Raw genomic sequence first — 17,993 nt, forward strand, 5'->3', positions numbered from 1 at the left:
GGAAGCACAACGTCTCCACCTATGCCTCCATCTTGGCGGAAGTCTAATTTTTTTTTTTTTAGGTTGCCTTTTTGTGCATCTGTGTGTGACAGTGTGGATTCCCAAGTGGTTTTAAGAAATACAAGTAATTCACCCAATTTTACAAAACTAGAGCACAGTATCACAGCCAGATTATTGGCATTGATTCTGTCCAGATAGAGAAGAACGTTTCCATCTCCACAAGGATCCTTCTTGTTGCCCTTGTAGAGCCACACCTGCTTCCCAAGCCCACCCTCATTAGCCTCTGGCAACCACCAGTCTGTTGTCCCTTGCTGTAAGATCGTCAACTCAAGAACTTTATGTAAGTAGAATCACACATAAGTAACCATTTTCATTTGGCATAATTCTCCGTAGATTCATCCAAGTTTTTTGTGTGTATCAATAGTTCTTTTTGTTGCTGAATAGTCCATACCATGAACAACTACTATTACTGCTAGTGGTATGGTCGTACCAGTTTGTTTAACTGTCACTTACTGAAGGCTATCTGGGTAGTTTCTAGTTTTTGTCTATTATGAATACAGCTGTTATACACAGCTCTATTTATGTGCCAGTCTTTGTGTGGAGGTAAATCTTCATTTCTCTAGAACAAAAAATGCCCAGGAGTGCTGAGAAGAATTTTCAAAAACATTTTTTATTGTGCTCTCCATTCTCCCCTTCACCCCACTTTTGTATCATTTTACTGTATCTGCAATGTCTGAGCAAATGGTTCTTCTCTCCTTAATCCTCATTTAGTCTTAGTTCTACAAATAAGTGCCTACTTAATGCTCTTCAATCTTTAGGTGGGGGTTTTCTAGTTGTCCTGGTTTTCTGAAGCTCATTCCCTTGGTAGTATGTTTATATATGTTTCTAAATGACTTGCTTCTTGCTATCCCCAAAACATACCCCCCACCTCCCCCGTTCTCACAGCCAGTTCTCTAGATCAAGCACTTACAGTGAAGTGCTCATTTGTTGCTTTCAGGACTGAATAAAGATTTCCTAAGAGAGAAATAAATGAACTTCAAAGTTTTTCAAGGTTTAGACTCAACTTTAAGAGCACAAGCTGCCCTAGAAAAATGAGTTGCTCAACTTTAAAAAATAAAAAGGTCTGTTTGGAGCTTTTGTGTTTGTCGTGAAAACACAGCCCCCTTCCGAAAGAAGAGATTCGGGTTATGGAATTGGAAGGACTTACTCTCTCACCCTTTAGTCGGGGATCAGGACATGTGAGAAACTGATGGTTCTCTTCTGTGCTGTTCAGGCTATTTTCACTCAACCTGAAGCAGCACCACCAGCCTCTGAGAGTCCTGTGCAGTGGGCTGGTTTGGGACAGTTAGAGGGTAGAGTTCAAGAGCCCCATTTTGGCTGTTTCCTCTGCGAGGAGCTTGAAGACACGCTTCCCCAGGAGCGCCCGGGTTTATGAGGCCCCCGGGCTGGTGGCCTGAGCTGCCGTGGCTGCCTTTTCACACCTCGCATCAGCTGTCAGGTCGCTCCGGTTGGGGTCCCGCAGAGCTGGAAGGGCCTCCCTCGGCTCTCCCGCCCGCCCCGAGCCCTCACAGCTTGTGGCTGCTCCATGGGGAGCCGGTCCTTGCCGGTCCTTCCCGGTCCCAGCCAGCACGGCTTCCCGGAGGGCGGCGCTGTCAGGGCCCGGGGTTCAGGGCGGGTGGCGGTGCGGGGGTTGCGCAAGTTTCCACTTGGCCTTCACTCAGCCCTCCAGATATTTATCGCACTTTGGGAACCCACTGTGTCTGGGGGGTGGGGATGGAGGAGGCGGGACATCAGTGGAGTTTCCTGAAAATGACTCTTCAGAGGAAGAGGGCATTTTCTCCTGCGCCCGCCCTGGGGCCCCTCTGCGCCCTTTGGGGTGGGGCGCCCCGCATCTCGGAGTCCGGGCGGGCCTCGGCCCGCAGCGCTCGCCCTGGGGAATCTGCTCGGAGTTCAGGCACCAGTGCGTTGACAGCTCCCCTCTCACGGTGAATTATTTGCCCCGTGGCCCTTCTTGAAGCTCTGATGTTCTGAGGGAGGCAGTCTCTCGGGGTTTTAACCTCGCATCCGGCGCCTCTGGCCCCGCAGCCTTAGTTAAAGGCCAGAAAGCATTTGTTGGAACCCGAGTTTGCCGGGGTGCAGGCCAGCCCTTTCCGGCCGCCATCTGCCACATGTCTGTCACATCTCTCTGCTGTCTTCCCTGGGTGCATGCAATTACTTAATCCGACTGATTCAGCCTCTTCTGGGAAAGAGCGTGGGGCTCTGCGCCCAGACTCTTGGAATCATGGCCCCTTCTCCATCCGGCCAAAGCAGTGTTCCCTCAGCTTGGCAAAGCGCCTACTGAGTGCTGGCCACGCTGGAAGCAGCCCCTGTGGAGTTCAGACTGCGCTAGACTCCTTAGGTCTGCTTCATCTGCGCCTGGGTCTAATTATCTGTAGAGGGCGATTGAAGATGCGAGGTGATGAACGCTGCACCTCATGAATCCATTCCCTCTCTCCCGCTGCCAGAACGAGGCTCTCTGCATTTCCCCTCCAAGGTTGGTTTTATTAGAGTCTTCACAGTTCAATAACAAAACAAAAAATCCACATCCAGATGGTGTAAACAACAGAAAATTGGTTCACACGACTAAAACATGCTGAGGTAGGACGAGTTTAAATGTTGATTTGCAGCAGAAGTTCTCGATCTCATCAGGGCTGCTGCTGCGATGTCTGGATTCCGCCCGCCCGCCCTCCTCCCTGGGTCAGCTTGGGCCGCGGGCTGGCTTCCCTCCAGGCGATGGCGCTGCTTCCTGGTCTAGGAGGAGGGAGAAGGGCCCTTCCTTCCCAAAACATAAAACAAAGCCCTAAATTTCACTCTGAATGGATTAATTTAGGTTTTGCATCCCCGAACCACATCAATACAAGAGAAACCACTTCAGGTAACCAGGGTGCCCTTGTCCATCCAAACCACAGGCCACTACAGAGTGGATGTGGGTGTGTGATGGGCCTGAGACGGAGAAAACCACATCAAAGAACAACATCAAGGCCTGGCCTGTGTGATAAAGCCCCCACCCGTGCGTGTGTGTGTGTGTGTGTGTGTGTGTGTGTTGGGTGTAGGAAGGCTCAAATGTTGTATATTTGGCTTGAAAAGTGCTGGCCCAAACTAGGAGGGGTAGGGTTTGAGAAACAGGGGAGGGGGACTTTTCTGAAAAAGCCACTTTTTCTTTGGAAAAAAAAAGAAATGATGGTTCGGAAAGGACCCCCTCTTGGAGTCAGGCTTGAAGCTCTTTTACATTTTAAAGCACATTTGCTAATGTATTCAAGGTTGTCCCTGGGGTTTTCCTCGGAGGTGCTGTTTGCGCAGCACCTGGCTTCAGAGAACAGCTGCAGGTCAACGGGAAGGAGGCACCTCTGTGCCCACTGGCCGCCTCCTGCGGGGCTCCCTTCTCTAGCAGTTACCGGTCAGGTGGCGCGGGGCTTCAGACACTGGTACACTCAGCAGCAAAAGGCGCTCATGTGGGGATGCTATAAATTAATGAATTAACCAAATGCTTGTCTAAGGAATTGAAATTTTTTGAAATAAAGCCCGCCAACAGGGGCTAATATCTGTTTCTTTGCAGAAGTCCTGAGCGCCTGAGTTTAATGGCCAGAACATTATTTGATCAAGAGACAACATGTGTGATGCCCAGTGCCCCGTCCCCTGAGGGAGCAGCTTCCTCTTCACTCAGCACCCTGTTTCTTACAAAGCGTCCGTCATTGGCTGGAGGTAAAATTGCCCAGAGTAGCAATGACTTAAAAGGCCCATGGTGTCCTATGTGACTGGTCTGGGGTGCTGAGGCAGGGTCCCAGGGAAGCCATTTGCTTATGTAAAGAGGGCTTCATGGAAAAGGACGCCACTGGTCTTTGGAAAAGGAGCAGAGCAGGCGGAATGTCTGGTATTTCTCAGCTAGGAGGGGAAAGGATTTAAATTCCATAGAACAGTTTGCAAATATGAACCTGTTATTTCTTTTAGCTGTGACACTTGGCATGTACGTCATTTCTCTATCACAGTCGCCTCACAGGGGCACAGCCCTGCTGTGGGCACATAACCATTTGGATGCCCTCCCGACTCAGATCCTTGGGAGCTGGGACCAGAGGAGGACCTGGGTGCCACTCCAGGGCAGTCCTCATAGCTCTTGAGGCCCAACCAAGAGCAATGCCAGGTCTGCACTGGCTGTGACTGAGCCAGCATTTGCTGAGTGCTTACTGTACGCATCAGGTGCCGCCCTTAGCACTTCCTACTTAATAAACACGTTGATCCTCAAGGTGACCCTGTGAAGTAGACACTTGTTACAGGGGTATTATAGCTGAGGGCAGAACCATCATCACTTCAGGGAACAGAAGACAGTGGGCCAAGCTGGCGCTGCTAGAACTGAGATCATAGCATCTTAGAATTCTGAAGCTCTGACAAGGTCCGGCCTGTCCCCCTGCATCATCCCCACTCAGCCGTGTCATCTTCCGCTTGTAAGAAGCGTGTTTGCCCAGGACCCCACTGGCACCTGGCCTCTGTGTAAGTGGGTGTGTGAGTGTGAACATACCCATGGGAAAAGGGAGAGAGAGGGCCTGTCCAGAGAGATGAGGAGCAAAGCTGGATCTGAACATGCCGGAACGGCTGGTTGGCAAGAACCAGTGGTGATATCGGTATGGGACTCTGCACAACTGGTTTGACGTGTCTCCACCCTTTGTTCTTCTCCAGGTGGAATGACTTTATCTTGCCAACAACAACAGCTAACGGTGCCAGGCAGGGTGCTAAGCGCTTGAGTTGCATTACCTCATCGAATCTTCATAGTAATTCTGTGAGGTCATGTTGGTTGTCTCAGTGGCATCAAGGAGGAAACTAAAGCTGAGACAGTTAAGCACTTCATGTCTGTTGAGATAATCACATGTTCTTTTTCTTTTATTTTGTTGGAAAATGAATTGAATCAGTAATATTGCTTAGCCGAACGTGCATTCCTAATACCAACTCAACTGGTCATGATATATTATTTTGTTTGTTTTTACGTTGCTAGGTTTGATTTAGAGTTTTCTCAGTCCTGTTGATGAGTGAGACTAGTGTAATTTTCCTTTCTCATACTGTCCTTTTATGTTTGTGGTCTCGAGGTTGTGACAGCTTCATACAGTGAGTGGGGGAGCATTCTATCCATTTTGCTTTATGTTATTTCAAGCTTCATTATTAGGTCTATACAAGTTTAGAATTTTTATATCTCTCTGATGAATTAAAGTTTAAAAATATTATCTAGTCACCTTATTTCTGTCTAGTGCTGATTTTGCCTTAACTTTGTTTTGTTTGATAATAGTTTTATTTAGTTTGGCTACTAAAGAAATTTCACTTGGCCCATGTATATGTTTTCATTCTCCAGCCCTCCCCCTGCCAAGTCTTTCTATTACTTAATGTTGTACATGTATCTCCATGTACCTAAATTCTCTAAAATTTAGTCTGGTGATCTCTGTTTTTTTTATTGGAGAGTTTAATCCCTTTATGTTTGTTTTAGTTACTTATATATTGGATCTATTTCTACCATCTTACTATTTGTCTTTTAAAAAAAATCTCTATGTGGCAAAAGAAACTTGATGACTAAATACAATAGGTGATCCTGACACCCCCACCCCACAATAAGCTATGAAGGTGTTACTAAGACAATGATGAAATTTGAAAATAGATTGAGGATTACATAATAGGTTTGCATTGAGCTTGAGTTTTCTGTTTTTAATATTGATGCTGTTCTTCCGTCAGAAAATGCCCTTGTTCTTAGAAGAAGAAAAAAACTCTGGGATATTTCATGGAGGATTCTTGGGCCTGAATCTGACTATATCCTGTCGTCAGAATATTGTCACATTGCATCTAGTTCACCCTCCATGTGCAGAACAGACCTGGGACTTCACCGAGTTCCCGGAATGGGTTGTAGGCTCGCTTTGTGCTTGCTTGCCAGTCGACATTTATACAGGTGGCAGCGTTCAATTTAAGGCTTACTTTCATCATAACTTGGTAGTGAGGTTGGCCGGGAGGCCATAGTTATTCATGTTGTGAACAACCAAATCATTTTAAATGAGTTTGCAACAGCTGCTAAGCCTGTGATTAGCCAGGGGTACAGCTCTCTTGGGAAGACCAGCACCTCATCAGGATGCGGGCTAGCCCCTGTTTCTTTGGCGTGTCCTCCAGACTGCTGGTGGACAGCAGAGGCAGATTTGTCACAAAACTAAGGATGCTGATGATGCTTTAGTTTTGTCACAAAACTAAACCTCTCACTTAGGCCCCTTTCATGGTCCTATACTTAGTTTTTGTATTCCACATTTTATGTTCTCTTTTCCTTAAACTTCTCCTTCCTGCAAACTGTATAAACTCTAGTCCTCCAGAAATCTGCTGGGTAGTTTAGGTTCTCCTTGCAGAAGGCTCTGAGGTGGGTCAGCCCACCCTTTAAGCTCTGAGCTCACTCTACACAAAGCTGGAAATTCACTCCCCATTCTGTTTCTGATGCTGGTTTAAGTCCAGGCACATTGTCTATCCCCTGAGGTTCTTTGATAGGAGAAAGTGATAACATTAAGACCGTCCAAAATAAAATGCTTTACAAAGAGGCCCCAGATGTGAATGTAAACCCCTCTACCATCACAAATTCTCAGGGAGAAGTGAAAGTTTAAAGATTAGACCTACTTGCACGTTCAAGTCCAAGATAGCAGAGTCCAAAAGGAATTCAATTTCCAAATCAAATTACCTTGCCCTGTGAGTTAAAGTTCAAATAAATGAAAATCGAAAAATTGATTGACTCCATCTTCCACCCACCCCCAATTTCTGTTGGCTCTGTCTCAGGTGGAGGGCGCTCTCGCCCTGTGCAGAGTAGAGGCCCTGCGGCAGCTGTAGCCTGGGGCTTCTCTTCCAGAACAGAGGTGGTTCCTTAACGCACAGACTTGGTGCTCATCACATTGAGAAAATGAGTACATCTCTAGTCCCTGAATCAACTTTCTCAGGAAAAAAATAAATATATGTTTTTAATGTTGCCAGAGGTCACAACAGAGACATAATGCCTAAAGAAAGGGGTGGAGCCCTGGCTGGTAAGGTTTAGTGGATTGAGCGCCAGCCCACGAACGAAGAGGTCATCGGTTTGATTCCTGGTCTGGGCACATGTTTGGGCTGCGAGGCGGATCCCTGGTTGAGGACTGATGTTTCTTTCCTGCTCGTTTTCCTTCTCTCTTCCCCTTTCTCTAAAAATAAATAAAATCTTTAAGGAAAAAAAGTCTATTAAAGAAAGGAAGGTAGAAGATAAAAGATCCTTCTTCCTTTGTAGTGAACCCCAGGTTTAAAACTGTTCTGAAAGAAGGGGGGGGGTTCTACGGAGCAGTAGGAATAAGCAGATACAGGATGGCAGAAATACAGAATGGCCTCCATTCAATACATTTGTTGTGTGTCTATCTACTGGTGCCGTGCCCTGTCACACTCGGTGGTGAACAAGGCAAGTAAAGCCCTATCCCAAGTAGTGGGGCCTGTGCACCCCCAAATGCAGTGAGGCCAGAGTTTGCTCACAGCTTGGAGGAAGAACAGATATACCAGGACAGGTTGGTTTGAATTTATTTCTCCCCAGGTAAATGGGGAGAAATTTTACACCAGAGCAAGCCATGAAGAGAGCACCTTTAGGAGAAGGGGGTGGAGTGGGGGGAGGGGGGCCTCTGGTTCAGATGCTCAGAGAAGATGGGCAGTTCAACACTTGTTTCCTCTTGCCTTCCAGACATGAAGCTGTGTCAGCCTGAGGGACTTCTCCTCAGAGCCGTGTGCCACTGTGCATACTGACACTTATTGTCAGGGCAGAGGTCCTTCGCCCTATATCTTACCCCACTGTAGTTTTACTTTAATATTGTGAAAAAACAAAAAAACCCTTTTCTGTCACCCTCCTGCTACTTCTTAGGGCACAAGTCATCGTTCATCATTCTTTACTAGCTGCACTATATTGCTTTGAAACTCCCAGCATTTTACTGGCATTGCTCAGTAGAAGGAACCCTGCTAGAGTGTGTACCACATGAGTATTCATCCTTTGCTAAATTGCTACTCCATCCTGACTTTTCACTCATCTGTCTTGACTGAGAAATGGGAGTTTCAAATAAATACAGCTATTCACAGTTTATAATCCTTGCTCTTTTCCTTTGTTCGGAGGGTGGAGATTTTGTGTTAGGAATTCCTTCAGACACTATCAGTCCACAGCAAGGCTTTCTCAGTTTTCCCACCCTCTTCTTCTCCCTCTTAATAGTCCTCTCAGTGTCTTCCTCCCCTGCCCTCCCTGCAGGTCTTCATCAGGGTAGCGTGCTCTGCTACTGTCCCCCTTCAGCCTTGCCGTCCAGGGCTCGGGCAAGGTGGCTTCTCCCATCAGAGGCAGCTCTGTTAACCATGTTGGCTTCTGGGATAAAACAAAGAGAACCAGAGCCTACTTCCATGTGTATTTAGAGGAGACTTGAAATGATGAGAACAAAGAAGGACCTTGTTTCTTGGCTGAGATGAAAGGAAGGCAATGTGGGTGGGTATCTGTGCTGCAAACTAAACGATAAATCTCTGTGAAGCCAATTGCTGTGTAACAAGCCACCCCCAAATGAAGTAGCTAAACAACAATGGATTATTATTATTCAGTGGGTTGACTAGCTGCACTGGGAGGAACTTCTGCTCCATGTTGTGTGCCTGAGGTCATTCATGTTCTTGCATTCCACTGGTAGCTCGGTTGGAGCTGGAATGTCCAAATGGCCTCCAGGGTCTCCTTCCACTTGATCTTTCACCCTTCAGAGATCCAGCTCCAAGATCAGGCATTCCAGAGGCCACACCCCCATGTGCATGTGCTCAATAAGCCTCTGCTTGTGCCGCACTTGCTAATGTCCCATTGGTCAAAGCAAGTCACATGGCCAAGACCAGAATCAAGGGCATGAATACCAGGAAGTGTGTTTTATTGGCACCAACATAACAGCCACACAGTGATTTTCCTCTAATATTTTGTTTGAAAAGATGGGCTTACTTCCCTCTGATAAAGTTCCTAGTTACTAAGTGAAACACTGAAATAAATGCCGGAGATCATATAGGTGAAGTTTGTCAAATTTCAAAAAACAGCTCTCAAAAATCTCAGAGTGCAGCTGATTACAAAAGTAAAATGTGTGAACTGCAGCATGATTTTAGAAAGTATCAGCTTATCCAGCTAACGGGAGACAAGCTTTACTATTTTGATGGGTCCTTTTGACTCTCCTTGCCCAGGGTTTTTAGGAGGATCCCTGCGTGTGGCCCAGATTTCCCTGCAGTTCCTGCCATCTGGCTGACGCAGGGAGACATTGAATGTGGATGGATGGTGCAGGGCCAACCCTCACTGCCACCAAAGGACTTGAGTCTCATTGACAATAAGTAGACCGAAATGAGAAATGATCCCATCAAAAGCAAAGCATTCAAATTCGAAAGACAACCATGTGTAGAGGATAAATAATTCATTAGCTGAGGGATGCTACCAAGAAAATTGGGATTTTGTAGATTCATCAAACAATTTAGAAGGAAAAGCAAAACCAACCAAACCAACAGACTAGCTGAATCTCAACTAGCTGGGAGCAGGCAGATTAGTTGTTAATATGGGAAATTATTTTGACAACTAGAAAAATTAATGACAGTGGAAAAGATGAATGTTGAAAGAATTGCTTCAGCCCTAAGATAATTAACAGTATCAGGAAGGAAAGGCAGATGAGGATAGTAGTGAAAGAAAACCAGCATCTCCTGCAAATACAAGGAGGTTGAACTGGCTCATTAAGGTTGTGTAATTGGGAGAATGGTGTGTATTTTATTCTCTCTTTTTTCCTAATAATCAGGGTAAGTGCTGAAATAGAAAAATGGATTGGTGCATGCAAAAATCTATTGAAAATAAGAAATAGGTGGTAAAAATGTGCCCTTCTGCGTAAATTTGCTTTATGCAATTATTAATTAAAGCAAAAACTATAAAGATTCTAAATGGCAATTAAGTGGAATAGAATGATTCATCAATCATATGATTGAATTGCATAAAAAAACTAAACAATTTTAGCAATGAGTCCAAGATATGCACATTATATTATACTGTTTATCCCTAAAAGTATTTTTTTCTCTTGCCTAGGATTGGCCAATACTGAGAACCATGCTTCTTCCTAAAATATGATGAAAGAAATATTTGTCATGTCTTACTACATAGTGTAGACAACACCTTGATGGTGATGATTACAGATTTATTTTGTGTGAGTTCCAGGAACTGTGCTAAATGTTTTATAAGCTTATTGTCCCTACTCTACAGTTGTGGAAACTGAGACACAAAGATAGATATTAAATCACTTGTCAAGAGTCACATACTTAGTAAATGGTGGAGACGGGATTTCAACCAAGTAATCTGACTGAAGAGCCAATATTCTACTAATTTCAGAGTTGTATTAAAACCCAGGTTTGGGGGTGAATGCTATGGAGTTACCATAGCAACAAAAGAAAGGATCCTGAAGAGTGGTTGACATACCAGCCTAATATCTATCTGCTACCCCAGTTTTCTTTTCTTTTTTTTTTTAAAGGTTTTATTTATGTAGCTTTAGAGGGGAAGGGAAGGAGAGAGGGAGAGAAACATCAGTGTATGGCTGCCTCTTGTGTGTCCTTCACTGGGAACTGGCCTGCAACCTAGGTATGTGCCCTGACTGGGAATCGAACCATGGTTATTTGGTTTGCAGGCCCGTGCTCAATCCACTGAGCTACACCAGGCAGGGCCCAATTTTCTTGCTACTCAACTTCTTTTTTATTTTATTGCTACTTTTACAAAGCAAACCAGCTATCCAAATAGTCACCCTTTAAGCTAACAGGAGACTAGAAAAATCTAGTCCTGTAAATATCATTTATTTATACTTTTTCCTTATAGATTAAGTAAGGAAATAATTTCTGTATTTTCCATTTGATTTAAATAGCACACACAAGGTTTGTCTCTTGGGACATGAGATCCTTGTTTTAAAGACACAGTTCTATGTCGCCATCTGGTGGAAGAGATATAAAATCTCCTTTGTCTTTACTTGGGCTGTCAATTTTTAGCACCTTCAGAATTCAGACTATTTATTATGTAGTAACAGATAAATACAGAATTAAAAAAATTGTAGTGCACTTTGAAACATCTCACTATTTCAAGAGTATCTGAAAACTAGCCCACAATTTAGAGAAAGAAGTGTACATATGATTCTTACATTTTAAAGGAAAATTTGGGTTCCTTGTCAAGTTCTAATGCATCGAACTTTTTTTTTTTTTGGTAAAATATACCTGTAAGCACAGCCCTTACTTTCTAAGGGTTTATGTTCAAGAAGGAAAGGATGACCTGCTTCTTTCTCAGGTTATCTCTGCTGGCATGGCGCCTCCTTGCCTCCTTTAGACTGAGCTTAGCTCTCGCTGGCAGGCCCTGTCAATTGTGCTGGCTCTCTGTCCCCAGGAAACAGCAAGCTTTCTGGCCCATCACAGACACTCAGGGAACCGTTTCCCTTCTTATGTTCCATAACTAATCAACCTGTGCTCTATACCTGTGCAGATAACCTGGAATACACCAAAAATTCCAGTCAGGCCCGGAGAACTTGTTTTATCAGTGAGTGAAATGAGATTTGTCCAAGGCAAGTCAATCTCCGGGATTTAAGAGAAAAAAAAAGTCCCTTGATTTCCACAGGGCCTAAAATTCCATTATGAACAACTCCTTCTTCAGTGTTACCCTTTGAGAATATCCTGAGCCACACCCTGACTGGTGTGGCTCAGTTGGTTGGCCAGGGTCCCATAAAAGTCGTGGGTTGGGTTCCTGGTCAGGACACAGGCCTGGGTTGAGGCTTTGGTCCCTGGTTGGGGTGTGTACAAGAGGCAACTGATCAATGCTTCTCTCACAACTGATCGACGTTTCTCTCCTCTTTTTTCTCCCTCACTTCCCCTCTCTGTAAAAATAAATCAATAAAATCTTAAAAAAAAAGAGTATCCTATTAAAACATTCATACTTCATAGGAAAAGTAACATCTTATGTTCTGTTAAGTCTAAATTTGGGTAGATCAAGGGCAGCCTAAACCTTTGGGTAGTGCAGGGATCTTAGAAGGTAATCGGTTAATGTCTCTGAAGAAATGATTAGAATTACTATTTACAGCATCTTTTAAATGTCTTGTTTTACATGAATTATAAGATACACAATCTAGTTATACAGTAATATATGAATATAATCTATGATTGCATGTTTACACATACCTCAGACTATTCATTCAAAATTTCACTAATATGTTTGAAGACCACTGGTGAAAATGTGACTTTGGAATCAGGCCTAAATTGAGCTCTGTCACTTACAGACTGTGAGAGCTTGGATAAATCTTTAACCTCTCTGCCTTTATTTCCTTTTTTCATAAAATGGGTATTTTAATATTACTTTTGCAAGGTTACGGTGAAAATTGAATGAATTATCTGTCAAGTGTGTAGCCCTGAGCTGAGAAGACACGAGCAGCTCCGTGAACACAGCCAGCTCCTTGGGTGTGTGGCCCACCCAGACACACGGGGTCCCATGCTCAGAAAGGGGCTTCAGTTTGGTTTAATGCTCTGCTATCACTGTCTTGAAATTCTTGATCATTTTTAAACATGGGCCTCAAGTTTTTATTTTGCCTTTGGCCATGGAAACCATGTACCCAGTCTTGGTAAAGGTAGTTTTTACTGTTGGTCTAGCTAAATTTGCCTTTCGAGTTTCCTTAGTTCAGTTACAATGGTTCATGCTCTGTCCACATCACTATTTGACCTTCTTTAGGCAACTGAAGAGAGTCCCTGGAGGATGAGCGATGTTTTTAAGTCTTCCTTGAGATATTTATATGTAAGACTTCACATTTATAGTGTATGACTCTGTTCTTTACGCTCCCCTTCCCCAATTTTACTGAGAGATGATTGGCAGCATTATTTTAAGTATATTGGTAAGATTAGCCCAGTCTGTTTTAAGAGCCCTAGACTGGCCAAGCACTGACTCTTCTTGTTTTCACCAGTCTTTCAAGCAGAATCTCTGTAAGTATGTGGTTACATTGGACTGTTTTCCTGAAAAAACATTTTACCAATAACAAACTAATGCTGTTAATTAGCCAGAACATCTTAGAGGTGGAAAAGGTCTCCTACAAGTTGGTGGATCTAACCCCTTCGTTTCAGAGTCAAGTAAAACAAGATCTGAAGAGACCGAGGGCCTTGTTCAGGCCACGCAGCGAGTGATTAGGGCTGGAACCCAGGCCTGGCTTTTGCTCCCTGTGCCGCTGGCTCCGTGATTCTGTCCTCTCCTCAGATTGTCCACCTTTGTCAACGGAATCGAAAAGCTCTCTACTACAAAAGAGCAGGTATTGTGGGTACGAGCAACAACATACTCGTTTTATGCTTTGGGTCCTTAGGGAGATGCTTGCGAATGTGTAGGCAATCTTACATGCTTAAAGATCATTGTAGTTTTAATTGGCATTTCTCTTATTTGCAGCATTTATTTTTTTCATATGATTAAGGGCCAACTTTTATTTCATCTTATGTGAACTGCCTATTCACATTTTTCCATAGAGTTAATGGTCTTATTTTTATCAAAATAAGCTGTATATTAGAGATATTTATCCTGTGTGATATATTGATTACAAATATATTCCCTAGTTAATCATTTTTCTTTTCACTTTTTAAAAAATATTCTCTGCCATGAAAAAGATTTGTAATTTTTTTGGTAATTGAAGGTATTGATTTTTGCCTATATTACTTGTGTTTTATGCATCATAGTTACAAATGTTTTTCTAGGTTGTGAGTGAATTAGCTCATTTTCTCCTTTCATACGTGATGATTTTATTTTTACATTTATACTTCTGATGCATTTGAAATTTATTTAGGTGTCGGCTGTAAGGAGTGAATCAAATTCTTCTTCAGGGCAGACTTTAAGATTCAGGATTTCATAAAAGAACAAAGGGATCTGTTCAGAATGTCTGGACTTCCATTTCCGGTGTAGTAACAGTAGCGAAGCAAGAGACAACAGTGGGGTTCTGCTCTCCCCACACACCTGGATCTTGCAAACAAATGGCACTCACACCTAGTACCAAACGCCATGAGCACAGCCATGCTCTGGTCTCCTTAGGTCTGGCTTCCTGTTCTCCTAATCTACTGGTCATCGTCTCATCCAAAGGGCTCTTGCCCCATGCAACTCTGTGCTGAGAAACATCCCTGAAGATTTCCTGTTCTTCATGTTTATAAATGCTGATGCTGAGTTCATGTTTAGTGTGGAATCTCTCTCAGTTGCTCTTTGCAGAGAGGGCTTTGCTTAGCTCCCTGTCATAGTCCTTAATCTGAAAAGTGGTTTGGCCTCTGCTTGGACCTTTAGAAATCTCTAACCTACTGCTTGTTCGTTACAGTTCTCTTGGCACTGTAACGTGGTGCTCTCTGTGGTCAGTGAGGGAAAAGAGAGATTTCATTTTGTTACCTTTTGTGAGAAAAGTCACTTCTTATAGCAATGCCAAGGACAGTAATAGTTACACATATTGAATGCTTGATATGTAGAAGGCACCAGCCTTACCCCTCACACCTGTGGGAGCAGGGCAAGAATACTCAAGGAGGCTATTCTCTGTGTCTACATACTTAAAAGTTAGATGTCAAGCAAACTATCTATTAAATACTATGTTCTCCCCTTTTACCTTGTCAAACATGCTTTCATAAAAACCTGGAAGAACAGATTCAAATGTAGAATTCTTAGGTTCCCTTGAGTTCTGTGCCAGCATGTGTCAGTGGGACGAGTGCCCCCGCCCCTGAATAGCTTCCCTTCAAGGCATCCTCTAACCTAGAAAAGCACACTCCAACAAGCAGCCGGGGGACAGGCGGGCCATTTGTGCAGGTGATTCCAGGGTCTCAGATACCTGGATTACATCCTAATAAGGAGGGTGGGGGATGGGTTCTGAGTTAGCTTGTCTCCCTGACCCTGCAAAGTCTTTGCTCCATAAGAAAAAGGGAAATCCCTATGGGACCCTGGGTTACTTTATACATATTTAACTTCTTCAGTCTTTACAACAGGTCTATGAGGTAGGTACCATTGGACAGATGTGGATACTGAGGTTTAGGGAGGTTAGGTGACCTTCTCAAGGCCAAAAGACTACTGAGTGGCAGAGCAAGGATTACAATGTGGGCTGTGTGGCTCCGGAAACTTGCCTCCTGAACTGAAATGATTTCCCCATCACACCAGCCCGTGATACTTTCTGGGCCGCACTGTGAACTCCTCCCCTTAGCAGAACTTGGGAGTGATCCATTTGATCACACAAGCCCTCCATCAAGTTGTTGTTGCAGACTTTCTGCTTTCTCGGCATCACCTGAGCCTCCTTCAGTAGCAAGATTAAGGTGTCTCTAGGATATTCCAGCTCGAGAATCCTGTGATTCTTGGGTGGAGATGATTACAATTTGCTAAGTTTGAAACAATGCTTTAGAAAGTGTATATCTGAAGGTAATACAAAACTACTGAAAATTAGTAAAAAGTAGTAATAATACATTTTAAGTTACTACTACAGGAACCTACCAGTGAGATGAGATTGCTGCACATCTTGAATGTTTTAAAACACAAATTAACATCTTCCGTAGGAAACTCACATTGCTCTTACTAGGAAACACTGCAAAAATTTTAGAGGAGGCTCACTATTCTGCATGTAGGGTCCACTTAGGGGAAGAACATGTAACGATGTTAGATTTCAGGGACCCAGACTTAACTAGATGTTACCCTTGATATAATGGACCTAAAACATCTAAAATGTACTGAAAGTATAGCACATGCTATTAGCTACATGACTGATTTGTCACATTCTCTCTTTGAGATTAGAGGCCGCTTTCAGGGGTTTTATAGGGGCTTTACTATAAAGCCACACCGTGACAGAATTATTACCAGGAGCACAAAATTATTATTAGGGCTACAGCTTGGATTAAGAAATATCAAATGTAATGCTGGAGTTGGAGATGTCTGTACATTGCAAGTTGGTCTTAGGTAAACTGGGCTTTACATAGAGTCATAGCTAGTTACATTTGAAAGGCACTCTTCTGGGCACCTAGAAATGCTTTAGAATGGGTCCCTTTCAAACACCCGTTAAAGGGGCCTTTCCTTACATGTCTGAGCAGGTTATTTTATCTTTATTGAATTGAGAATACAGAGGAAATCTATCTTCAATACAAAAATCATGGAAACTTGTCACTGATTTGATCTTCTCTTAGACTGTAGTGTCTAGTACGGCTCAGTAGACAGAACTTCTTCACCCTTCGTTAAAAATGTGTGAAAAGAGAGGGGGAAAAACTTCAAAAATTCTTTTTTTCACAATCACTGATAATTGCCCATTCCCTTTTTAGCCTTGGTGTTTTATATCTTCCAACGTGACTGGTATAGTTTACCCAAAATGTTTAATATCACTGTAACAACATTAACCCTAGGTTATCTTCTGTGTGATAGATTAAAGCCATGAGCTTGAATTTAAAAATCAGTTGTTCCCTCTATGAAAAGAAATAATTTCTGCTCAAAAAATGACTGGCACATAAGAAATCCAATAGAAAAAAACAATCAGTATGTATGATACACAGGAAATCAAGTAAAATTAGTCAATCTTTGTTTTTATTTAAAATGGCTTTATTGAGATAAAATTTACATATTATAAATTCACCCATTTTTTACTATCATCATTTTTGTATTGAATTGTTGGGATGACATTGGTTAATAAGATTACATAGGTTTCAAGTGTACATTTCTATGATCCATAATCTGTATATTGCATTGTATACCTACCACCCAAAGTCAAATCATCCCCCATTTGGCCCCCTTTACTACCTCCTCACTCCCATTCCCTCTGGTTAAATTCATACATTTTTAAAGTATACCATTCAATGGTTTACTCAGAGTGGTGGGACCATCATCACGATCTAATTTTAGAACATTGTACCACCCCCCTAAAATCCCATATTCATTAGTAGTCACATTTCCCCTATCTGTATAACCTCTGCTCTAAAAAACCACTGATCTACTTCCTATCCATATAGATTTTGTTCTGAACATTCCATCTGGAAATGGAATCATATAATATGTGGTGACTTTTGGGTGACTGCCTTCTTTCCTCTAGAATAATATTTTCACAGTTCAAAGTTGTAGCTTGTGTCAGTAAGTACTTCATTTCTTATCACTGAGGAATAGGATTCCATTATATTGACCTATAAATATAAATATGTATTTTTTTATTGATCTACTTATTAATTGATGGAAATGTGGGTTATTTTCACTTTTGGGCTATTATAAGTAATACTATGAACATTTATGTACAAGCTTTGTGTGTATGTATGTTATTTCTCTTGGGTATATATCTAGAAGTGGAATTGCTGGGTAGTGTGTGTTTAACTTTTTGAGGGAACTGCCAGATAATTTTCCAAAGCAGCTACATTTTACATACTCACCTCACTGTATGAGGGTTCTAGTTTCACCACATTCTCTCTAATGCTTGTAATTGTCTTTTTGATTAGAGCCACTCCATCAAGTGTGAAACGATATCTCACTGTGGTTTTGATTTATATTTCCTTGGTGGCTAATAATGTTGAACATCTTTTCATGTACTATTTGTAAACTATCTTACTTGATTACAAATGTGGATTCTAATCCCATTAATTGAGAGCTGCTGAAATATGACTGTCAGTTTTTAGTAGTTAAATGGTATTTAAGGTATGATGCTAATGAGAGCAAGGTTATGGAGTACAGGTCTGAATAAACTGGTTAGCTTTCAAGGGCAATTATTTATTGTTTTAACAAAATGCCCAGTTCAAACATGTTGAACCATTGGAAAAATACAAATAAGAAAGGAACAGATCATTCTAAACTTCACTGCTCCAGAACTAATCAGGTTATGTGTTGGTAAACTGTATCACAATATCTCTATGCAGATACAGTTAGGTGCATGGACAAATGGTTGAAAGGATAGAAATAATTTCATGAAAATGACATACTATACCAACTTTCTTAAAATAAA

The sequence above is a fragment of the Artibeus jamaicensis genome, unplaced genomic scaffold (genome assembly GCF_021234435.1).
Source record: "Artibeus jamaicensis isolate MK-2021 breed Jamaican fruit bat unplaced genomic scaffold, CSHL_Jam_final contig_465, whole genome shotgun sequence".
NCBI lineage: Eukaryota > Metazoa > Chordata > Mammalia > Chiroptera > Phyllostomidae > Artibeus > Artibeus jamaicensis.